This window comes from Cornus florida, unplaced genomic scaffold (assembly GCF_030987335.1).
Source record: "Cornus florida cultivar Cherokee Brave unplaced genomic scaffold, ASM3098733v1 CherokeeBrave_3.0.0_Hap2_Chr08, whole genome shotgun sequence".
Classification (NCBI taxonomy): domain Eukaryota; kingdom Viridiplantae; phylum Streptophyta; class Magnoliopsida; order Cornales; family Cornaceae; genus Cornus; species Cornus florida.
Window position 1 is genome coordinate 87,591,222 of NW_026775578.1, and position 27,217 is coordinate 87,618,438.

Genomic DNA, 27,217 nt, shown 5'->3' on the forward strand with positions numbered 1-27,217 from the left:
TGACATCCTTTACCATAGACGAGATGGTAAGGTGACATATCAATCAGAGTTTTAAAAGCTGTTCGATAAGCCCACAAAGTATCATTCAGTCTTAAAGACCAATCTTTACAATCTGGCTTAACCGCTTTTTTAAGAATTCTCTTAATTTCACGATTGGATAATTCAATTTGGCCACTTGTTTACGGATGATAAGGAGTAGCAACTTTATGAGTGATGGAGTATCTTTGAACCAAAGTACCGAAATACCTATTACAGAAGTGAGCACCTTCATCACTAATAATAGCTCGTGGCATACCAAACTGACTAAAAATGTTCATTTGAATGAACTCAACCACGACTGCGTGATCGGCGGTTTTAGTACCCAGTGCTTTAACCCATTAGGACACATAATCAACAGCCACAAGAATATATTCATTATGATTTGACTGAACAAAAGGACCTATGAAATCAATACCCGGAACATCAAAAACCTCAATGACTAAGATTGGAGTTAAAGGCATCATGTTTCGTCTAGAAATTGATCATAACTGTTGACATCTAAGGCATGACCTACAGAACAAGTATGCATCCTGAAAGAGTGAAGGCCAAAAGAAACCGCATTGAAGAATTTTGGCTGTAGTTTTCTTTGCACTGAAACGACCTCTACAAGCTAAACTGTGACAAAAGGTCAGAATACTATAAAATTCACTCTCACACACACATCTATGAATGATTTGATGAACACAATATTTGAAAATCTGAGGGTCTTCCCAATAATACATCTTAATCTGAGAAAAGAATCAATTTTTTTCCTGCTTTGACCAAGACAAAGGAATTTTGCCTATTACGAGGTAATTCACAATATCAACAAACCAAGGCAAATCCGTATGAGAAACCCCAAATAGCTGTTCATCCAAAAAGGAATTACAAACTGGAAGTGAAGTTGAGGTATTCGTAATTAGAATTCTATAAAGATGGACAGCTACCACATTCTCTGACCCTTTCTTATCCTGGATCTCATAATCAAACTCTTGAAGCAAAAGGATCCATCGAATCAAATGGGGTTTGGTTTCCTTTTTAGAGAAAAGATGTCTCAAAGCAGAATGATCAGACTAGACCACTACTTTAGAACCCAAAAGATAAGATCTAAATTTATCTAAAGCAAAAACAACTGCAAACAACTCTTTTTCAGTAGTGGTATAATTCAATTGTGCTTCTGAAAGAGTTTTGCTTGCATAGTAGATAACATGAGGAAGTTTATCTATTCATTGTCTTAAGACAGCACCCATAACATAATCAGATGTGTCACACATGATCTCGAATGGAAGAGCCCAATTTGGAGGATTTTTGATAGGAGCTGAAGAAAGAAAAGAATGAAGCTTGTGGAAAGCTTCAAGGCATGAGTCATCAAAGACAAAAAGAGCATCCTTTGCAAGTAGATTACACAAAGAATGAGATATTTTGCTGAAATCTTTAATGAAATGTTGATAGAACCCGGCATGTCTAAGAAATGATTGCACTCCCCTTATGGAGGTAGGAGGAGGCAATTTAGAGATCAAATCTACATTGGCTCTATCAACTTCAATACCTCTCTCTGAAATGATATGTCCTAAGACGATCCCTTCTTGAACTATAAATTGGCTCTTCTCCCAACTAAGAATAAGATTGTTTCCCTACAACGCTGAAGTACTAAGGATAGATTTCGAAGACAGTTTTCGAATGTGGATCCAAAAATAGAGAAGTCGTCCATAAAAACCTCAAGAAACTTTTTAACCATATCTAAAAAGATAGACATTGTGACGACCTTGGTTTTTAGGCCACCGTGTCCTGTGATGAACCGTAAGGATGATCCGATAACGGATCCGAATGCGGAAGCGAAAACAGAAAACAAGACTCTAAGAAGTCAAAGTGACCTTCCATGAGGTCGTGGAACTCAACAAGAACTGATGCGGAAGCAAAAGATCGAAAATATGACAAATAAGCCCTCAGGGGCAAAACAGTCATTTATAAAAACTATAGATTCGGGTGCCACTAAGCACACTGCTGGAAGGACAACGAAAAACTAATCAAGATGGACTCAGGAATCGCATGATTCGGAGTCCGGACGAAGGAGAAACGACATGACGAAGAAAAACGAGCACTTAAGGCAAAAAGGGTAAATTGATAATTATCCAGGAAGAACCGGGTGCAACCGAGCACACCGTTGGAAAGACAGCGAAAAATTAGTCAAGTTTAAAAAAAAATTTCACTTGAATCGGAGTCCGGACGAAGGAGAAAAGCCCAAAAGAAGAATTGATGTCGCGGAGGCCCGACGAGGGGCCATAGCGCGGGGCCATGGCGCACACGGCGCCCACGCGCGAGCCCACCGGCGTGCATGCCGGCGCCCAAAGACATGGCATGGTGGCAGCCCTTGGCTGTTGCTACATTTTTTTTGATCTGCCCAGAACTGAGGCTTCAAACGGAGGTCAAGACGAGTTTTTCTGGAAAAACACGAAGAAGAAACCCCCCCTAAAATCGAGTTTTCTACCCGACAATGTGCACGGAATTGAAAAAACCTCACTGTGAAATCCCGAAAATGCCCCTAGATCAGAACTGAACAAGAGGATCATAAAGCTGCTAAATGAAAATTGGAAGCTGAAACTTCACGAGGGATTTCTTGTACCAAGACGACATTTTATGAAAAAACACGAAGAAGAAACCCCCCCTAAAATAATGTTTTCTATTCAACCATGTCAAAAGAAGAAAATAAAACAGATGTGAAAGGTCCATAATGCCCCTAGATCAGAATATGCAAAAAAATACGAAATGAATTCACAAATGGCTCAAAACACAAACGATAAGGTTTTGCCCAGAAACGACCATGCACGCAAACGTAACTTACCTATTTAGATGCGCTACAATGGTTCATGGCTTAAAAATATAGCCGATACAAAATCGGACCCCCCAATGGGCAAAAAAGCAAAAATGAACTTGGAACGGAAAACATGGAATCCAAAAATGTAAAATGGAGTCAAATGACCATTTGGCCCTTGGTCACACTTCATACAAGATTAATAAGACCCTATGAAAGAATGAAAATGGAATTCCCACACCCGATGCAACCATGGTGAAGCAATGACTTGCGATTTTTCAAGGTTTTCATAATATTTCATAAAGTTAAAAAGTTGTATAGAATACAATACACATGTCATTGGCCTTCGGCCTCATCTCATACATGTCAAATACATTGAAAGGAGTGTACTTAAGTACACATTACATACATGGAATCAAATATACTTATTTTGACATATACGTCTACAAAATGACATTTCATGCTAACATTTGCATGAAATGGAAACTTGAAAGCTACACGACATCCAAGGAATGCTAGGCTTCACGAACCAAGTCTTTGTACCTAAAATATGCCCCAGTATCGTAGGGGTGAGTAACATAAAGCTACTCGTAGGAGATGAACATGCATCGACTTAGCATTTTACAAATTTATCACCTTATGGTGAAACATGTTAAAGGGGCTCATGCCACCTAACGTCTATGTCCAAGTGAGACTCGGGGAGTATCCTAAGCTATCTTAGAGTCTAAGCAACAAGAATCATGATACACATACGTGTATGAAACGAATCATGGTTGGGATAATCCAAAGAACAGGACAAGAAGAATGCTTGAGCATAGATTAACATGAATTGCATTTTCAATACAATTGAACCAGGTCTAGAGTAATCCATACAACATGATAAAAGCATATTTGAATACAAGTTAACAAGAATCACATTATCCACGCAATTCAACAACAAAAGAGCATGTTATACAATGCAACAAGGTTTAAGTTCTCAAAGCCATCAACTTAGAATCTAAAGCACAAAATAACAGTAGTGGTTCATGCCACCTAACGTCTATGTTATAAATGAATCAATAGGATCAATCCTAAGCTTTATTAGAATGTCAAAACACGATTTTCAATATCGATGCAATTTAACCAATACTGAAACTTCTAATACAACGCATAAAGCATAATTTCGCAAAGTTAACATCCTGTAACTTAAAATGGAACGGCAAATAAGAAACAACAAGTTACAACATCATCTAGTTATCAACTTGAAAATGAAATGCGAAATCAAACAAAGTGGATACTCGGACGTCACGCCGGATCAGACCGACAACATAGTTACTTTAGGGTTACTAGCCCATGGGTAACCTCCCTATGTGCGTACTAGACCATATAGAGGGACTATCCCCCGTACTAGAACCACGTCCTAGCCATAGTCAAACAACGACATCCCCAAGTTTCCAAAATCAACAAGCTGTGCAACAACGCATATATCAACAGGAATATGCAAGATAATCAACTATCTACTAAGCACAACCAAATTTGGAAACCTATACAATACATGCTCTAAATCCACAACTAATATGATATGATGAATGTCGAATCTTCAGTGTGAGATTCGTTACACGCTATGCATGAAAGATGTTAAACACGAAGTGTGCAAATCATTACACTAGGCAACAATATATTCAATAAGGAAAACATATTATCACGAATACAAATATAGCAACTATGTTATCCAATGTTCAAAACATAACCAAATGAGTATACAACAAGTCTAAGTCCATGATTTGAATATAGAAACCACTTCTAAAACACAACTAGATCATGGAGCAAATTGAAAGAATTTAAATAGATAAACACAATTAAATTCTCTAGATTCCGATTCAATTCCAAATAACCTCAATTTAATACATGTTAAAGGACATGGTATGGTCATCACCTATATCCATTCTAAAACTCAATTAGGTTGTTGGAACAACAAAGTAGAACTTTAATTAAATCATGCTAATTTAATTACCATGGTTCTAAAATAACTTCTAATAGTCCCAAATTAATATATGCTAGTAAACAAGTCATGGCCAATACAAATATCAAGTTAAAACCTGAATTAAGTTAATGGGACCACAAAATAGATTTTAATTAATTCTTTTAATTAAAATTTCTAGATTTTTAAACTTAACCAAATGCTTTAAATTTAACATATCTTAGAGGATATGCCAAGGACTAATGTAATATCACATTACAAGTTTATTTCATTCAATTTAAGACCATGTGACTTCACCTTTCACTAAAGTTAAATATAAATTAAAAGTTGCAATTCTCATGCAATTAATCCCAATTTAATATATGTGAACAATTATACCTAAGCTTAATTTTCTAGCATGCCACAATACAATCCCAAGTTGCATATCACCTTGAGGATTAAATCTTAAACATGGAATTTAATTAAATAAAAGGTTTCAAAACCTAATCGAATATTCTAAATCAAATATATGTCAAACTATATGGCATGTAAATCAAGAATATCAAGTCGGAATTCAAATAGAATGAATAGTGCACTCGGGGCAAATTAATTAATCAAATTAATTCATAATTACTAATTTTCAAAACACCTCCAATTACTTTCAAATTCAACTATGTTGGAGAGCATGCAAATGCCTAATTTAATATGCTAACACATATTGATTTTAAGCTAGTTAAGGTCATGTGAATTAATCTTTCACCTAAGATAAATATTAAATAAAATCTTTAATATTTATTCAAATGTTCCAATTTTAATACACGACAATGAGCATATCAAGGGGCAATATAAAATTATGCTACATGCTTAAACCAAGTCATGAGCAACCGGGAAAATTAGATCCCGTACAAGAAAAATAAATAATAAAATCTCTAGATTTTATATTTAATCATGCAAACAAGTAGTATAAGCATCACAAGCATGCTATATAACAAGAATTTAAACCTAAAACATCCCCTACCCCAATTTGAGATGAAAATCCCAAAGGCCCACCAAAATAAAAGTGCTCCGAATTCGATGATACCGAGAAGTTTTGTCGGGGACAACACCGTGAACATAACCTCCATCAAAGCCCCATCAAAATCATAACTTGACCTCAAAACCAAACTCAAGAAATGGTCAAAACTGAATTCTAATAAGGGGGAAAGGTAGAGCACGGCGAGGGGAACAACAAACGTTAAGGCCGAAGACTTTCCATCAAGGAAAAGTGAACCAAAAGAGGAGAGAGAAGATGGCAGCACCCTTTGGGCTTCCATGGAAGCTCCAGGTTGTGCATGAAGAGGAAAGAAGATGAAAAATGAAATATCTCACCCCCCTTTTATAGAAATCTCAAAAAGTGCCTCGAACGGGCCCTACCGGGTCTGAAAAAGTAAAATTTGAGCAGACTCATTCAAATGGCAAAACTTTGTTAACAAAAAAGATTTAAAATAATAAAATATGAGCAACGGAAGAAACGGCATCAAAAATCGAGTCCCGAGCAGAAAGTTATGCCCGAAACAAGTTTGGCAAAAACCGGGGCCAGAAACCCTGAAACTGGAAAACATCGACCAGGAGGAAATTCCAAGAGCACACAACTCAACAAAATTTGAAAATGAATCCCGTACGAGGATCCAGGCTCCAGACGAGACATTTTGCAATAACTTTCGTTAATTACACAATGGCCCATACAAAAAGGGTTAACTGCGAAACTGCCCTAGAATGAAAATATCTTCCGAAAGATATTTTCTTAGATTCCCCTGGAATAAAATATCTTCAAAAGATATTTATGAAAAACACCCCAAGAAATGAAATTAATTCCAAAGATTTATGCATCCATGCCCCTATGGGCACCGGGAGCAACCAGAGTACTTTCTTGCAAAAGTATAGATACGTATTTCGTGGAAACCACTCACGATAAGGATACGTGAAGTCAAAAATCAATTCTGAGCTTGAAAAGTGAGGTTGTGCCAAAAACTGACAAACGGAGATAAAACGAAATAGGGAAAAGGACGAAATAGCGCATAGTGTCGAAAAACGAAAAATGTGAAAATAACTCGGTCCTCAAAGGGAGTTGTCAATCCACGGAAAATAGTCTCAAGAACCAATTTTGAGCACTCGAGATGATACTAAGCGACACGAAACAGAGCTTAGAAAAGAAATTTAAACAAAAAAAATTCATTCGTAAAATTTTAGGAAAAAGGAAAGAAAGGCAATGACTGGATCGTTACAACCTACCCTCCTTAAAGGAATTTCGTTCCCGAAATTAAGAACACACCAGAGAGAACAGAATAATGACCGAACAAAAGGTCAAATCAAAGGACAGCTCACAACGCACTGAAAGACAAATCCTGAAGTCTAAAGATCAACTGAAGGAACGCGAAACCAAGAACTGAGGCAACAGCTCATACGAATCGGCACGTTAACTCAACGTCAACTACCGAGAGACTCCCAAGACAACGAAACGTTAAAACATGATAGAAGAAGAGAGTGACAAGGCAGTACGAACAGTGACCAGAACCCGCCCACACAAACTCGTCAGCAAGGTTGCATGACAGTATAAGGCACTAGTTCATAACATGTCCTAACCAGGTCAACTCTGAGAAACCTATTGATACGGATGACATCAATGTCGAAAATGATCATTACCAAAAGCACCGCGGGAACCAGGCATCTGCAAGAGTTGGGGTAGCTAATCTTAAAACTCTGACAACAATGACACTGGCACCATTACGCTTAAGGCCTTAGATCTAGAAGCCACGATGAAAGGGAATGAAACGGTACCTCCCTGGCCCACGTCTCACCCCACCAGAAAATGACTGCGATTCTACGCTCACATGAGCCTCACTCGCATCAACCGACAGAATAGACAAGAAGATTCCCGACATGGGTCCTTACAGAATGAATTTCTCCTATCTAAGGAAGAAACTCGTGAAACAAGAATGCATCCAAGGGATACGACAGATCCTAAGAGACAATGCCAAAAACAGACATAAAAGGGGACAGCTAGCATGCATCATAGCAATGGACTATCTACTCAAGGTGCCACATAAGCAAACAGATATGTTATCAAATCAAAACATGTTATCAAGAGTATATATACACATAAAGTATGCTTAACAAATAATAGATGTCTCAAAGCACCTAAGCATGTGAACATGTTATCATACAAGACATGTTATCAAAGAAGGCATATTATCAAGATATAATTGACACATCAAAGCAAGACAACGTGGGCATGATATGCACCCAAAACCCGTCGTCCAAGGTATTCGAACCCGGACGCTCTGATACCACCTGTGACGACCTTGGTTTTTAGGCCAGCGTGTCCTGTGATGAACCGTAAGGGTGATCCGATAACGGATCCGAATGCGGAAGCGAAAACAGAAAACAAGACTCTAAAAAGTCAAAGTGACATTCCATGAGGTCGTGGAACTCAACAAGAACTGGTGCGGAAGCAAAAGATCGAAAATATGACAAATAAGCCCCCAGGGGCAAAATAGTCATTTATAAAAATTGTAGATTCGGGTGCCACCGAGCACACCGCTGGAAGGGCAATGAAAAACTAATCAAGATGGACTCAAGAATCGCATGATTCGGAGTCCGGACGAAGGAGAAACGGCATGATGAAGAAAAACGAGCACTTAAGGCAAAAAGGGTAAATTGGTAATTATCCAGGAAGAACCGGGTGCAACCGAGCACACCGTTGGAAAGACAGCAAAAAATTAGTCAAGTTAAAAAAAAAAATTCACTTGAATCGGAGTTCGGACGAAGGAGAAAAGCCCAAAAGAAGAATTGACGTCGCGGCGGCCCGACGAGGGGCCATGGCGCACACGGCGCCCATGCGCGAGCCCATCGACGTGCGTCCCGGCGCCCAAAGACATGGCATGGTGGCAGCCCTTGGCTGCTGCTACATTTTTTTTGATCTGCCTAGAACCGAGGCTTCAAACGGAGGTCAAGACGAGTTTTTCTGGAAAAACACGAAGAAGAAACCCCCCCTAAAATCGAGTTTTCTACCCGACAATGTGGATGGAATCGAAAAAATCTCACTGTGAAATCCCAAAAATGCCCTTAGATCAGAACTGAACAAGAGGGTCATAAAGCTGCTAAATGAAAACTGGAAGCTGAAACTTCACAAGGGATTTCCGGTACCAAGACGACATTTTCTGAAAAAACACGAAGAAAAAACCCCCCCTAAAATCATGTTTTCTATTCAACCATGTCAAAAGAAGAAAATAAAACTGATGTGAAATGTCCATAATGCCCCTAGATCAGAATATGCAAAAAGAATGCGAAATGAATTCACAAGAGGCTCAAAACACAAACGATAAGGTTTTGCCCGGAAACGACTATGCACGTAAACGTAACTTACCTATTTAGACGCGCTACAATGGTCCATGATTTAAAATATAGCCGATACAAAATCCGACCCCCCAACGGGCAAAAAGGCAAAAATGGACTTGGAATAGAAAACATGGAGTCCAAAAATGTAAAATAGAGTCAAATGACCATTTAGCCCTTGGTCACACTTCATACAAGATTAATAAGACCCTATGAATAAATGAAAATGGAATTCCCACACCCGATGCAACCATGGTGAAGCAATGACTTGCGATTTTTCAAGGTTTTCATAATATTTCATGAAGTTAAAAAGTTGTATAGAATACAATACACATGTCATTGGCCTCCGGCCTCATCTCATACATGTCAAATACATTGAAAGGAGTGTACTTAAGTACACATTACATACATGGAATCCAATATACATATTTTGACATATACATCTACAAAATGACATTTCATGCTAACATTTGCATGAAATGGAAACTTGAAAGCTACACGACATCCAAGGAATGCTAGGCTTCACGAACCAAGTCTTCGTACCTGAAATATGCCCTAGTATCGTAGGGGTGAGTAACATAAAGCTACTCGTAGGAGATGAGCATGCATCGACCTAGCATTTTACAAATTTATCACCTTATGGTGAAACATGTTAAAGGGGCTCATGCCACCTAACGTCTATGTCCAAGTGAGACTCGGGGAGCATCCTAAGCTATCTTAGAGTCTAAGCAACAAGAATCATGATACACATACGTGTATGAAACGAATTGTGGTTGGGATAATCCAAAGAATACGACAAGAAGAATGCTTGAGCATAGATTAACATGAATTGAATTTTCAATAGAATTGAACCAGGTCTAGAGTAATCCATACAACATGACAAAAGCATATTTGAATACAAGTTAACAAGAATCACATTATCCATGCAATTCAACAACAAAAGAGCATGTTATACAATCCAACAAGGTTTAAGTTCTCAAAGCCATCAACTTAGAATCTAAAGCACAAAATAACAGTAGTGGTTCATGCCACCTAACGTCTATGTTATAAATGAATCAATAGGATCAATCCTAAGCTTTATTAGAACGTCAAAACACGATTTTCAATATCGATGCAATTTAACCAACATTGGAACTTCCAATACAACGCATAAAGCACAATTTCGCAAAGTTAACATCCTGTAACTTAAAATGGAACGACAAATAAGAAACAACAAGTTACAACATCATCTAGTTATCAACTTGAAAATGACATGCGAAATCAAACAAAGTGGATACTCGGAAGTCACGCCGAATCAGACCGACAACAAAGTTACTTTAGGGTTACTAGCCCATGGGTAACCTCCCTTTGTGCGCACTAGACCATATAGAGGGACTATCCCCCGTACTAGAACCACGTCCTAGCCATAGTCAAACAACGACATCCCCAAGTTTTCAAAATCAACAAGTTGTGCAACAACGCATATATCAACAGGAATATGCAAGATAATCAACTATCTACTAAACACAACCAAATTTGGAAACCTATACAATACATGCTCTAAATCCACAACTAATATGATATGATGAATGTCAAATCTTCAGTGGGCGATTCGTTACACGCTATGCATGAAAGATGTTAAACACGAAGTGTGCAAATCATTACACTAGGCAATAATATATTCAATAAGGAAAACATATTATCACTAATACAAACATAGCAACTATGTTATCCAATGTTCAAAACATAACCAAATGAATATACAACAAGTCTAAGTCCATGATTTGAATATAGAAACCACTTCTAAAACACAACTAGATCATGGAGTAAATTGAATTCTCTAGATTCCAATTCAATTCCAAATAACCTCAATTTAATACATGTTAAAAAGACATGGTATGGTCATCACCTATATCCATTCTAAAACTCAATTAGGTTGTTGGAACAATAAAATAGAACTTTAATTAAATCATGCTAATTTAATTACCATGGTTCTAAAACAACTTCTAATAGTCCCAAATTAATATATACTAGTAAACAAGTCATGGCCAATACAAATATCGAGTTAAAAACTTAATTAAGCTAATGGGATCACAAAATAGATTTTAATTAATTCTTTTAATTAAAATCTCTAGATTTTTAAACTTAACCAAATGCTCTCAATTTAACATATCTTAGAGGATATGCCAAGGACTAATGTAATATCACATTACAAGTTTATTTCATTTAATTTAAGACCATGTGACTTAACCTTTCACTAAAGTTAAACATAAATTAAAAGTTGCAATTCTTATGCAATTAATCCCAATTTAAAATATGTGAACAACTATATCTAAGCTTAATTTTCTAGCATGCCACAATACAATCCCAAGTTGTATATCACCATGAGGATTAAATCTTAAACATGGAATTTAATTAAATAAAAGGTTTCAAAACCTAACCGAATATTCTAAATCAAATATATGTGAAACTATATGGCATGTAAATCAAGAATATCAAGTCGGAATTCAAATAGAGTGAATAGTGCAATCGGGGCAAATTAATTAATGAAATTAATTCATAATTACTACTTTTCAAAACACCTCCAATTACTTTCAAATTCAACTATGTTGGAGAGCATGCAAAGGCCTAATTTAATATGCTAACACATATTGATTTTAAGCTAGTTAAGGTCATGTGAATTAATCTTTCACCTAAGATAAATATTAAATAAAATCTTTAATACTTATTCAAATGTTTCAATTTTAATACACGACAATGAGCATATCAGGGGGCAATATAAAATCATGCTACATGTTTAAACCAAGTCATGAGCAACCGGGAAAATTAGATCCCGTACAAGAAAAATAAATAATAAAATCTCTAGATTTTATATTTAATCATGCAAACAAGTAGTATAAGCATCACAAGTATGCTATATAACAAGAATTTAAACCTAAAACATCCCCTACCTCAATTTCAGATGAAAATCCCAAAGGCCCACCAAAATAAAAGTGCTCCGAATTCGACGATACCGAGAGGTTTTGTCGGGGACAACACCGTGAACATAACCCCCATCAAAGCCCCATCAAAATCATAACTTGACCTCAAAACCAAACTCAAGAAATGGTCAAAACTGAATTCTAATAAGGGGGAAAGGTAGAGCATGGCGAGGGGAACAACAAACATTAAGACCGAAGACTTTTCATCAAGGAAAAGTGAACCAAAAGAGGAGAGAGAAGATGGCAGCACCCCTTGGGTTGCCATGGGAGCTCCAGGTCGTGCATGAAGAGGAGAGAAGATGAAAAATGAAATATCTCACCCCCCTTTTATAGAAATCTCAAAAAGTGCCCCGAATGGGCCCCGCCGGGTCTGAAAAAGTAAAATTTGAGTAGACTCATTCAAATGGCAAAGCTTTGTGAACAAAAAAGATTCAAAATGATAAAATATGAACAACGGAAGAAACGACATAAAAAACTGAGTCCCGAGCAGAAAGTTAAGCCCAAAACAAGTTTGGCGAAAATCGGGGCCAAAAACCCTGAAACTGGAAAACATCGACCAGGAGGAAATTCCAAGAGTACACAATTCGACGAAATGTGAAAATGAATCCCGTACGAGGATTCAGGCTCCAGACGAGACATTTTGCAATAACTTTCGTTAATTGCACAATGGCCTCTACAAAAAGGGTTAACTGCGAAACTGCCCCAGAATGAAAATATCTTCCAAAAGATATTTTCTTAGATGCCCCTGAAATAAAATATCTTCAAAAGATATTTATGAAAAACACCCCAAGAAATGAAATTAATTCCAAAGATTTATGCATCCATGCCCCTATGGGCACCGGGAGCAACCAGAGTACTTTCTTGCAAAAGTAAAGATACGTATTTCGTGGAAACCACTCACGATAACGATACGTGAAGTCAAAAACCAACTCCAAGCTTGAAAAGTGAGGTTGTGCCAAAAACTGACAAACGGAGATAAGACGAAATAGGGAAAAGGACGAAATAGCGCATAGTGTCGAAAAACGAAAAATGTGAAAATGACTCGTCAAAGGAAGTTGTCAATCCACGGAAAAGAGTCTCAGGAACCAATTCTGACCACTCGAGATGACACTAAGCGGCACGAAACAGAGCTCAGAAAAGAAATTTAAATGAAAAAAATTCATTCGTAAAATTTCAGGAAAAAGGAAAGGAAGGCAAATGACTGGGTCGTTACAGACATCATACACCTCTGGAATTTTGCTGGCACATTACACAATTCGAAAGGCATCCATCTATTTGCAAATGTACCAAATGGACAAGTGAAAGTAGTTTTCTCTTGATCCTTAGGATCAATGGCCACCTTATTATAGCCAGAATATCTGTCTAAAAAACAATAATAGCTCTGGCTAGCCAATCGCTCTAGAATCTGATCAATGAATAGAAGAAGAAAATGAACATTTCTAGTATTGGAGTTGAGTTTTTGGTAATCAATACACACACGTCATCCTGTGGTGGTGTATTGTGGAACTAATTCTCCCTCGGAATTCTCAACTACTATAATACCTGTCTTTTTAGGTACTACCAGAGTAGGACTCACCCACTTGCTATCTGAGATGGGGTATATTATTCCCGCATCTAGCTGTTGAACCAAGAGGGGGGTAAATTGGTTCAAAGTTTGCTTTCTAAAACTTTCTCAACACAACTAAGCAAGCATTCAAGAACAAATAACACACAGTTTACAAGGAAACCCTCTTAACTAGGGAAAACCTTGGTTCTTGGCCTCGGCCAATAAACAATCCATTACTAGCTGTATGTATCTTGTTACACACTCAACTGCCTCACTCTCTGCACATACCCAGGCACAAAAATAGACACTAGTTTTCACAATCAATACACACACTAGTACACCACAGTGCATCCACACACTCCCCCTGTCCTAAGCAACCATGCTTGGACCAAATAAGCTCTCATAGCTCGCCCAACAATGGGGTGAGGATTTAAAGCCTCACTGCCACTTACAATAAGTGTCAACACACTAAATACAATAAAGTCTTTGCAACAATTAGAATAGGCTGGACAACCCAGAATTCCAAGTCGCTGCCTCAGAACTGTAATCTGCTGCATCTAGGTCTGAGAGGTAAAATGGGAAATTCTTTTCGAGATCAATTCACCAGTGCCTCATACAGTCTTCTTTCACTGTTGTACTCATGTTCATAGCTTTGCATAATCAAACACAGTATGAGTATATCACAACGTTCAGTCAAAGTCCTTGGTTCAGCATATAACAGCTTCAGCACAAAAAGCCTCAGCACGAGATAGGCTTCGGCATAAGATAGCTTCGGCACAGATAACTTCGACACAGAATAGCTTCAGCACAAAACCTCTTTGGCACAGAATAGCCTCAGCCCAAATTAACTTCAGCGCAAAACTTCTTCGCCACAGAATACTCAAACTCAAAACATATCATATTTTTGTCACAAACTCAACTTTAACAATCTTGATTCATCAAAATATACTAGCTAGTAGCATAAATCATCATGAAATAGCTAAGTATAATCAAATAGTACTTGAATCCAAGATTTCTTTAGAAAAATAAGCTTAACTAGTGGCCACACTATCCAAATTCATTTTCAGCATATTCTTACCTCAAACTCAGTCTGAACAAGTGTAAAAAGATGAATTATACTTGTGTCAACCTTCAGAAATGACCATCGCAGCTTGAAGCGCCAAGTCACTACTCAATACAGCCCTTGCATCAGCAAATTTAACAGCAGCCTCATCTCAGCAATCAGTACATGCCTCAGATCATCATCAAACAATAGAGAAAAACTTGCTTGACATAGTATACTTGAGAGTACTTAGCAGCAGCTTAATATGCAATGTAAATTCAAGAGGTTTAAACCCTAAGAAGCCTTATAGCATCATATATATACTAGTGTACTCACAGCGGCCCTTGTACAGCTGCTACAATACACCTGTCACTTTTCACCAATGATTTAGAGAGCACAATTCAGATATTTTCAGGGCAATGGACCAATGCAGGCTTAGCACCTCAGCTAATTTTGTCATTATTCTACCAGCTGCATCCGATTACAAGTTTGAGTACTGAATTCCATTTCTGTCCAAACCTAGCCTCTAAGGAATGTAATATTCTTGCATATACCAGCTCTCTAGGACCACTGAAACGTGTTACATATTTGAGCAGAGCTGGAAAGCACCAAAATACCCTTGTAACAGATTTTATACTTCTCAGCTAAGCAAAAGTCCCGAGGTTGTATAAAAGGTAATGCAGTTTCATTTAAGACGATCTAGTGCAATGCAGCTACCCGAGCATACGTATATATATATATATATATATATATATGACATACAACTGAGAAGAAACCATAGTACCCTTATGAGCACTTGTAGCTAAAACGGAAGTGCTGAACCTTCACTGTTCGAGGCTGAAGCATTGCAATGTACTATTACAGACCACTGAAGCAATACTTTTTTACATTAAAAGGCAAACATTCCTTAAGGTAACTTAGGACCAACACTAGTGACTTCACAACTTCCTTCAAAACCACCTCCTTCATATTAGGATTCAATCTTCAATGGAATTCCCAAGATGTTCAGGAATCTTTCTCCAAATGAATCTGATGCACGCAAATTGTGGGGCTAATTCCTTTTAGATTAGCCACACTCCTCCCAATAGCCTTTTTATTTTGCTCAAAAACTTTTAAGAGACTACTTTCTTGGGAACTTGTAAGATTGGAAGCAATTATCACCGAGAGGGTGTCATTTAAACCCAAGAAAGCATACTTGAGCTTGTCCAGAAGTGGCTTAAGCTCAAGCTTAGGTGGAGACTCTAGGGAAGGAATAGGTGGAGTACTAGAAAGTGGAGGAAGAGGCTCAAGTCTAGATTTTCATGGAGGAAAATCTATGATAGGAGTGGAATTGAGCAAAGAATTTACTTCAGCTATTGAATATTCGATATCGAAGTTTTCATAATTGAAGTGATTCAGACAAGCTTCTAGAGGATCCTTGGATAAAATAGTTGGGAGTGATTCCTCAACTAACTCATCAATAACATCAAGGAAGAAGCATTCACTATCATCGTGGGGATGATGAATAGCATTGAAGATGTTTAGCTTGCCTTTCATATTTCCAAAAGATAAATCCATGGCTCCAGTCCTACAGTTAATGTAAGCATTCACTGCGGCTAGAAAATGACTCTCGAGAATAACTGGAATATACTTTGGGAATCGTGGACCGGTTCTGTATCAAGAACTCAGAAATCGACCGGAAAGAAAAACTTGTCCACTTTTATGAGTACATCTCCAATAATACCTCATGGTTGTCTGACAGAACAGTCAACAAGCTATAGAACTACCAACGTAGGTTTTAACTCACCCAGACCTCTTCTCATACACCGAGTAAGGAATAAGATTAACATTAGCTCCAAGATCAAGAAGTGCTCGCTCTATCACATTGTTTCCTTATGATGCAAGAAATTGTAGGAGCACCAAGATCTTTAACCTTTCGAGGAGTGTTATACTTAAGAATAACACTAACTTGCTTGGTGAGACAAATTTTCTTAGGAACTTGGCTTTTAGATTTTCTCTTCAGTGTGCACAAGTCCTATAAAAATTTAGAGTAGGCTGGTATTTGCTTTATAGCATCAAGCAGAGGAAGATTGATTTTGATCTGTTTAAAGACCTCCATCATATCTTGATTTTTTTCCCCTTGTTTACCAAAGTGGGAGGGTTCTTTGAGACGTTCATGAAAAGGCGTTTTTGGCTCATAAGCTGTCTCGGGATTAGGAGTAGATGAAGAAGTGACTCCACCATCAACTCCTATGGTGGATTATGGAATAGTACTTGAGGAAACATCCTTAGGATGTGGATTATGGATGATAGGAACAATGGGAACCCTAAGCCTCTCTTTATCTTTCTGTCCTTTTTTAACTTGATTATCAACCACTCTACCACTCCTTAATGTAGTAATAGCCTGAACTTGCTCATGATGAATACCTAAAGAATTGGTTTCATCAATCATGTAATTTTACCCTTTTGTGTTGGCTACTGGCTGACTAGGCAGCTTTCCATCCTCTCTTCAAGATAAAGTACTCGCTATTTGCCCAACTTGTGCCTCTAGCTTTGCTATGGCTTGTGAATAAGAATTAAGAAGTTGGGTATTGGCTTTAAGATCAACAAGAGCATTGAGTACTTGGTCCACAAAAGCAGAATTTTTAGAAGGAGGTGGAAGATTGGGAGTTTGAGTGGGTTGATTCCTGAATTAAGGTGGACGATAGATACCAAATTAATTAAAAAAGTTATTTTGTGACATAGGATTGGATGAATTTTGATATTGTCCCTGTGATTAAGGTTCCGTGGTTCCTTGACTTTGATTATGCCATAATAGGTTTGGATGATCTCTCCAGCCAGAATTATATGTAGAAGCATATGGATTGTAAGCTGGTTCGGAGAATACAGCATTTACTTGCTCCTGTGGGATCTTAGATGATTGTCCCATCATACGACAAGTGTCAGCAAAATGGGAAGGATTAGCACAGATAGAACAAACTTTCTTTGACAAGGTAGTTTGTGGATTAGCAACAGGAGTAAAGCCAGATGATAAAATTTGATCGAACCTACGGTTCAAGGCTTCTATTTAAGCGGCTAACTCACTAGATTTGTCTACCTTAAAGACTTTTTCAACTTTATGCATTCCAGGTGAAGACCCAGACCTAGAGGAAGACATATGTTGCGTTGAATTTTCACTTAGGGCCTCAAATAGTTCCCAAGCGTCAGCCGGACTCTTATGCAGAAAGGCTCCATTACTAGATGCATCAACCATGTTTCTATAAGAATCAGAAAGACTATCATAGAAAATCTGTATTAAGTGCCATTGAGCAAAATTATGTTGTGGACACTTTCTTAGGAGATCATTATATCTTTCCCATGCATCATGGAACTGTTCTCTTGGGATTTGGGAAAATGCCGTGATTTCTCTTCTCATGTGATAGGTTTTACCTATTATGTAGTACTTTTTCAAGAACTCTTGTTGCAACATCTCCCATGTAGATATGGAATTTGGAGGAAGGGAATGCAACCAAGTTCTTGTTTTGTCCTTGAGAGAAATTGGAAAAGTTGAATCCTAAATGAATCATTGGTAAGAGTGGTCAACTTGGTAGTTGAACATAATTCCAAAAATACATCCAAGTGCTTATAAGGATCCTCTGTTGCAAACCCATGAAAGGTAGGAAGTATTTGGATTATAGTAGGCTTGATCTCAAAATAGGTTGCATCAGCATCCTGAAATGCAAAGCACGAAGGAGAAGTGTATGTGGTAGGAATAAAATGGTCCCTTAATTGTGGTTGTGGAGGGACAGGTGGAACCTGTCCTCCATTACCATTGCCATTACCCAGTGCATCATAATGTTTAGCCATGTTATCAGAGGAACTTCCTATATTATTCAAATGTTTTTTAAGTTTTCTTAACTGACTAAGAGTTCTCTCTATTTCAGGATCATGCACTAAAGTTTTTGACCGAGTTTGATGAGTTATCATGCATTAATTCCACTAATCCTAAAAGTGACAAAAATAAAATTTCCTAAGTAAAAGAAAACAATAAAAACTCACAGAAGGTTTAATAAACCGAAGTTTTTATCCCTTAAGCATTTTCGTCCTCATTGCTAATTTCCTATACCTGAAAAGGAAAAGAATTAAGGTGAGATATTAGAAAGTCCAAAGACTGGTAAACCAAAATAAACTAATTAAAAACTAAACAAAATAACAAATCTCCCCGGCAACGGCGCCAAAAAAATTTGTTGCGTTATTTTATTAATCCTCTCGCAATAGAACGAATCCTTGTAGGATAGCACTATCTAGAGAGGGTCGAACCCACAGGGAGATAAGTATTTATATTTGGCTTTTAATTAATTCAATGGTTTACAGGTAACTGGTGAAATTGTTTGATTGATTGTCACGATTAACAATTGAAATTAAACTAAAATTAAGCTAAATTAAACTAAGTTATCAGTGAGAGAAAGGTCTTAGGGCATTTCATCACAATCATTATATTATGGTTAATTGTTTCAACTATGGGGATTTAACAAATTATGTTTTAAATGAATTGAACTCAATAACATTCGTTCAATTCAGATTTTAAAGAAAGATGTTTTATAAAATTGAATTAACTATAACCTATCTGCGGTTAGCATGGACTATCCACCTACCTACTCTAACTACTTTAACTACTTTGCAAATAATCCATCTTTCCTAAGCATAGACTATGAAAACATTCTTTTATAAAAATGTTGGAATACCATTATATGACCTCTATTCTTATGTCCGGCAGGGCTTCGCTAGATACCGTCCAATAAGATAAGTTAATAATAGAAAACAAACTATTATATCTAAGACAAGGTAATAACAATTTGAAATCTATTTAAAACATTAAATCCAATTGAGTTGTCTCAATTGCTCATAGTTATATAATCAAAAACATAATATACATTAAAAATATCCCAGAGTTAAGAACAATCAAACCATAATACTAGATTGGGTTACATCAGTGCCCTAAGAGAGGAATTAGCTACTCATGACGATGCCGGATGTCATCTGCGTTGGAGTTGTCTCCATTATCACGGACGGCACTTTTCTTCTCAGGATCTTCACCTTCTAAGGTTGTGGAAACCCTAAAAGCCGCCACCACAGTATCAGCCTTCTAAAACAATACGAGAAAAAAAGGGACCTCTTCGATCAAGGCTTACACCTTCTTTTATAGAAGAAAATAAAGGCTTGGTAGGCTTTTAGGTCTTCTGGCCCATCTGGAATGAGATACGGCTTGAAAAGAAAACATTCCCATAACTTAAATCTGACATGTCATGGAAGGCTCGAGCTTTAGGAACAAAGGCTCGAGCTTTAAGGTTCAGGCTCGAGCTTTTTTGAATTGGTGCTCGAGCCTCAAGGATTGGTGCTCGATCTTCACTTTGACACTTAGCCAAATTTCTTCAATTATTTTTCGAAGCGTCTTTTTCTTCAACACTTAGAATATTCTTGGGCTTCATCTCTTTTAACATTACTCGATCCAAGCTTCATGGGCTCGAGCACTAGGTACCAGGCTCGAACTTTAGTGACTCAAGGCTCGAGCTTTGGGTAATGGTGATCGATCCTTGAGGTTAGGCACGAGATCTGGGAGCTTGGAAATCAACTGTTCAAATTCCGATGCCTTGTGCTCGAGCTTGGGGGTTAAGACTCGAGAACTCTTGGTTAGGCTCGAGCACCAATAGTTGGGGCTTGAGCTCGAAGGTACAAGGCTCAAGCTTCAATGCCTTATTGACTTTTCTTCTCTAACTTGTAAGACTCGAGCCTCAAGACTTAGGCTCAAGCTTTGGATTCTGAATTCCTCCAAACTTCACCATTTAAGCTCTCGGCTTGCTCTGGATGACCAACAACGACTCTGTAAGCTTCGATATCATTATAAAGTCCCGGTTTTAACCGTTTCTCTGCGAAAGTACTTATAAACACACATTGAACATAAATCAGTCTAATAATGGATAGAAGTATCACTTTAGGCCTTAACATACATATATATAGGGGCTCAATCGCTCATCACACTCATCCTTGAGCTCCGGTACTCTCCTTCTTAGATGCTCCAGCATCTTCTCGTTTAGGACATTACCTGGAAGTGTGTCCCAGCTCTCTACAAGTATAGCAACTACCCCTGAACGTATCAAATTGTCTTCTTTGTTGGTTAGCCTGTGGCTAACCTTGTCCTGCCTGTAGCCCCTAATTCTGCTGTCTTTAAGCTAACCCAGGACATTGTTTGGTTGTATGCCCATAATCTCTGCAGGCAAAGACCCTTAAGCATAGTCTGAACCAATGGTACTGCTACTACTGTCTGCTAAACGTGCGACTTATTCTGAAGTGCATTTGTTACACCTGCTGCTACAGCCTAAGCAATGATGTAAACTAACTGAGGAGAATACACTGGATCCCTACCCTGAGTGTGGCCCCAATCCTAAGACTCTTGAGTCTGTTGTACTTCCTCCTGCTCAATGTGCAACTGATCATCATCAACCTGAAACCTTGGCAGTGGTTACTCTTCTGTAAGTTGCTGACGTCGTAGGAGATTCTGCTGCCTACGTGCTGCTCCCATTCGCTGCCTGTTGCTCTGATTGTCTCGTCTTCTTCTAGTGTTAACCATTTTGTTAACATAGAAAAATAGACGTTAGAATGATTTAAGCGGACCATAAAGGAATACAATGAATCCTAAACTTAGGTTCTAACAAAAGAATATGCTACGCGAAAGTCAAATAACGATAGATCCCTAAAGACACTTGAACCTGGAGTGCTCTGATACCAACTGTGATACCCCTCGATTCTAGTACCACGAGTGATCAAGTCCGAGCACAGATCTGAGGGATATTAAAACAATTAGGTAATTTAACAAGCATAAAATACAAAATAGATTTAAGAATAAAGAATAAAGCTGGAAAAAACTAAAATAATAAATCCTTTAATAATTAATCCAATAATAAATCTTCAATAACAAAATCCTCTGATACCAGTAATTAATTAAAATTACAACTTGAAAATCCATCATGTGGACCCCTAATCCAAAAATCCAACTGAAATAAAATAATATCTAACTAAAACAATAATAAGTAAATCCTACGTTAAAACGGAAGAGTGAAAAGATCGTCTCTGCTCAACAAGAACAATCCCTAAGCTTGGAACTGACGAACACCTGAAAAATAATGGTAGGTCAAGCCCACAAACAAGTTCTAATCTACTACATCCTAAATAGAGACTCAGAACTTATATGCATCCTAATTAATTCAACAATAACTAATAGTCCGTATATATATATATACACACACACACACATTAAGGGAACCTCACTAGACTATAGAGTTGCCTCAACCTGAATAGTAGGCAACATGCAAAACGCATATATAGTGGGCATGAGTACCTAGACCTACTAGGGCACACAACTATACTATATCTAGCTACACATCCCTGGCAATATATGCACCCTAACCATGATCCTTAGACTCAAGCTTATATCATGGGATATAACTATATATATAATCCGTCTGATTCAAACATAAAATAAATATCCTGTATGTCATCCAACTGATTCAGTTGACCTAACATGAATAGATAGGACTTAACTTTTTTAGTTAATCTGTCCCTAATATGCCACCATCCCATACTGGTGCATATAATGTATACAATCCATAAATGATGCTACAGTTATAATATCACATCAAATAAATTCATACATAGTATGATATAAATCATACAGATATTCCTTTGCATTTAATTGAGCAAAATATAACAATTCTAAGTAGCATGCATTGAATTTATCTCATAAAATTTAACATGTATCTCAAATAATTGTACTCCTCCACAATCTGATCAAATTTATTTAAAACCAAACAATTGATTAAAATAATTTAATCCAACCATATTTAATTAATTTAACCTTTTAAATTAATTAAATTTTATACTTAACATGTGTACTTAAATCATGTTTTTAAAATCCTCCATAAATCTAATTTAACAATTTAAAAATCATTAAAACAGATTTAATAACATATTGTGAACTGTTGACAAAATCCCAAACAAAACTCAAACTCCAGTACTGAATCAGTAGACCGAAACCCTATTCCAGTCTACCGATACAGCTCTATCGGTCGACCGATGACCCATACCGGTAGGCCTGTCGGCCGATAGCCCTACTTCAATTGACCGAAACCCTGAATCGGTCGGCCGAACCCTGCGCTGTTCTTCTCCTTCTTCAATGAACTTCCCCCTACGAACCTCCATTGTTAAAGCTTCAAATCTCCAATTCAACCTCCCAGAACGTCCCAATAATTCCAACATAGTTCATAAACATTATTTAAACATTATAGAGCATACATCGTGCATCAATTGTCCAAATTACCAAGCATATACACAAACCCATTACATATATACATACACTCTAATTTCAGTTTTAGTTATGCAAATAAGTTCAATTAATTTAAATAATTAATCCTGGAACTAATCTAGCATGTATACAATCTGAATCAAAGGAAAAGAGAAGAGAAGAACTTACCTAAAGGATTTTGATAAAAAAATTCCTAGCCTCCTTCCTCCTCTTCCTTCGTTTTCCTTCTTTATCTCTCTAAACTCTTTACCTTTTTCCTCCAAAATATACTACGTGATTTAATTTCTAGCCCCATTTTACCAACTATAGTTATATATTTATAGGGAAATAAATAACCCTAATCCTTTTCCCAATACAAGTATAATGAAAAGAAAATAATAAAATTAAAATATTAAAAAGGTAACTAAAAATATATTACATGCATAAGCTATGTATATCTTTATTATAAAAATATATACATTAGATGATTAATACTAAGTTACAATAATATTAAGTAATAAATTACTTTCCTTATATATATATATATATATATATAATGAAAAGAAAATAATAAAATTAAAATATTAAAAAGATAACTAAAAATATATTACGTGCATAAGCTATGTATATCCTTATTATAAAAATATATACATTAGATGATTAATACTAAGTTACAATAATATTAAGTAATAAATTACTTTCCTTATATATATATATATATATATATATAATTATCCATGGGTAATTATCCATACCCATTAAACCTCTTATCCAAGTAGTCCATGGGACCCAATTGGTTGGCCCATTACTACTAACTATATCCATAAACTAAAATAAAACAAAATAAACATTTAATTGTTTAATCTATAATTAATATCAAATAAACAACACATCAATTAAATTAACTAATTCAAATAACTTTCAAGCACATACTTTCAATTAATCAGTTAAGTCAAATAAAACATTTAAGCAAGCAAAATATTTAAGCAAATAAAACATTTAATTAACAAACTCAATTAAACACGTAATCAAATAGCCAAATAATCAAGTAAATAAATAAAATACAATTAAAATATTAAAAATAATACCAAGACTATCCTTTTAAAATTATGGGTATTACATTGCCCCAGGACCGGCCCTGCTGCTGCCGTGATTTTGGATGAGAGCCGTCGTAGAAAAACACACCTTTTGGAAAGAAATCCTACTCTGATGAACAGAGAACCTCTACTTGGAGAGGAATAGACAACTCTAATGATCGTTTGAATGAATTTTGAAAGAAAGGATGATGATCTGAGCGCAATAATCAAGATATGAAAGTAAACAATTAATAACACAATTGTAAAAGAGATAAGGGAAGAGAATTTGCAAACAATGACTCAGCAATTTTAGTGAGGTTTGGAAACTCCTACTCCTCGACTTAAAAGCCCTCTTGAGACTTTCCAATCCACTATGGCTTCTCCTTACGAGTAGAGAATAAACCTTTACATGAAGCAAGAGCTTGCTTCTTTTCTTTGCTAAGAGAATAACTTTCTCCTAGTCTTCCTTTGGGTCACAGCAACCCGGTGGGTCAAGCTAACCCCTTACAATTGATAGTAACAAGAATAATGAAGTACAATAAATCTCTCAAAGATAGTAGTACAATTTTCAGCTCACAACTATTAGAGTATTATGAATATAAGTGAAGCTCAATACTCTATGAATGATATGAATGAAAGATGATGATATAGGTGAAGAACAAAAGCTCTTATATACTTAATAAGATCTCTCAAGTGTAGAATAAAGCAAAAGTTCTTTGAAGATTCGAACAAGAGCAAAAGCCCTTTGAATCTTTAATTAAATCTCTTAAGTTTAGTACATGAATGAATGAGAGAGATGAAGAGAAGATGTGAGAACAAAACCTCTCTAATGCACTATAATGTCTCTTACATATTTAGACATTCCTAACTCTATTTATAGAGTTTGCAAGCTCAAAAGAGTTATTAGGAGTGGAATGCACAAGGCTCGAGGAGAATAAAGCCATCGCAATTTGAATTTTGCAGATTCGATAGGAACCGGTCGACTGGTTTAGCCAAATCAGTTGACGTGTAGCTTAGTTTCTTGAGAGTTACTACTGCCTAGATACCGGTCGACGTGAAGCCTAAACCGGTCAACGTGAAGTTCATAGACTCAGGATTTTGATGTTTTCTTTGCCTTGACTCAATGATCTCATGATTGAAGCCAGACTTTCTGCATGTCCATTTACTTTAAGTTTACAATGTAAATAAGGAAGTACCCCCAATTTAGATTTAATAAAAAATATAAGAAAATTTAAATCCAACTAAATCAAAATGTGAAAATTCAGTTTTAGTACAAATTGGGATTCCCGACAGTTTTGGTAAAACTTTATTCTCCATGTAGGCCAATGTAAAATGGATAATAAATTCTCATAAAATCACACTAGGCTATTTAAAGTGTAAGGAGTAATTATCGGGAAAAATTATCTTGAAAATATGTTTGCTTCAAAAATCTATTTTTCATACTTAGCCAAAAAATAGTTTATTATGAGATGTATGAAAAAGGGTCCTAAGGTCTTTTACCAAGTCATGGTAATGAAGGCTTTATAGATGACTAATTAATTTCTAAGCCTTAGACTCTACTTTCTAGAGACCAAAATAAATCATATGTTTAATGTGTATGGTCCTAACATTTTAGCTCAAGTGTTGAGTTCTTTCAAAGCTTATGCATGCTTGAATTAACTCATTCTTTAGCAAAGACTTCATATGTCAAATATATATATAATGAAGTTCATATTCTATTGTTAATGGATATAGGAACTCATGAATGATAATGATGATATGTATGACCCTATAGAGATGAGCTTCAAATTGATTCATAAATACTTTGACATTGAATCCTGAACACTCACCATCCTATCTACCCCTTTCTTTATGCTTTGGCCATGATCATTTATTCTTCGAGGTGTTCTTGCTTCCTTGCCTTCTTCCTTTCTTTGAGTTGCTTTCTTGATTAACGTTGTCCAAGTTATCTTTGGATGGACTTTGCATTTTATTCCTTGCAACTTCAAGTCTTCTTTGTATCCTTGATTTCCATGATGTGGTCTTGAATAGTGGAATACAGGGAATGATCTTTATGATCTTCATTGAGGTTCTTCTTTGAATGTAAATCATCTATAACACTCAATGTGAACATTAGTCCTTAAACACCATTAATGGTTTGTTATCATCAAAAACATCTAGATTGTCTTTGGATGGAATCCTTAAGGTTAACAGAGCGAATTATGGGGTTTCTCTCTTGAGATATTTATCTCTCTCTAAAACCCTGATTTTCTCACTCCCCTCCCTGGAGGTGTTACAAAGTCTACCAGAGCGTAACAACGAGAAATTACTAGAAAATATATTGGGTAAATTGCACTCACACCCCCTAAGGTTTAGGTTAACACCACTCAGCGTACAGTAAACGCACTAGTTTACATTAACACCCTCTGAGGTTTCAAAATCTTGCATGCACACCCCTTCCCAACCTTAAAATGACTTAAATACCCTTTAATTAGTGTCAACAATTCATTTTTAATTATAAAATTACCTCAATTCCCTTTACCCATTAATCATCCTTTCCTTCGTCCCCTATTCCCAAACCCAGATCCCCACCCCTTCTCTTTCTGCACTCGCCACTCCATCTCCTCAACCACATCCGTGGCCACCATCGACCCCGATATAAATATTTTTCAAGATATGTATATATATGTGTGTGTGTGTGTGTGTGTTTTGGGACCCCGATTTGAATCTTTAACGTGTCGAGGACGTCTCAATAGCCACCGTCGTCGAAGAGAAAAAGATGTTGCCCTTATAATTGATGGCATCGAGTGATGGTAGTTGGTGACTGTTGTTGTGGCGACAAATTCGGCGATCTTGGCCTGGTTGGAGTTGGTGACTTCGACAATTGCTCTGCCATGAAGTTGGGGTGATGTGTGTGTGGGTACAGCGATGGTTGCAGTGGGTATTGTGCGATGGTATGTGTGTGGGTGCGGCGGTGGTTGCAGTGGGTGTTGTGTGGCGGTAGCTGTAATGGGTATTGTGACGGAGCGCAATTGAGGTGATGGCAATGGCATTGGTGGTATGGTTTTCTTAGTGGTGTGTGTAGTGGTGGTTGTGGTGGTGTGTGGGTTTGGCGGCGGTTGTGGTGTGTGATTAAGGTTCATCTCATTGTTGCAAAAAAATGGTGTCATTTCGG

General features: G+C 36.9%; 1 non-coding gene across 1 annotated transcript; it reads left to right on the plus strand.

The window, feature by feature from the left end:
• The first annotated feature begins 17,981 nt into the window (after positions 1 to 17,981).
• Positions 17,982 to 18,087, plus strand: LOC132272080 (small nucleolar RNA R71). Its single transcript, XR_009469962.1, has one exon. It is a non-coding gene; the product is annotated as a small nucleolar RNA R71 (small nucleolar RNA).
• Positions 18,088 to 27,217: the final 9,130 nt, after the last annotated feature.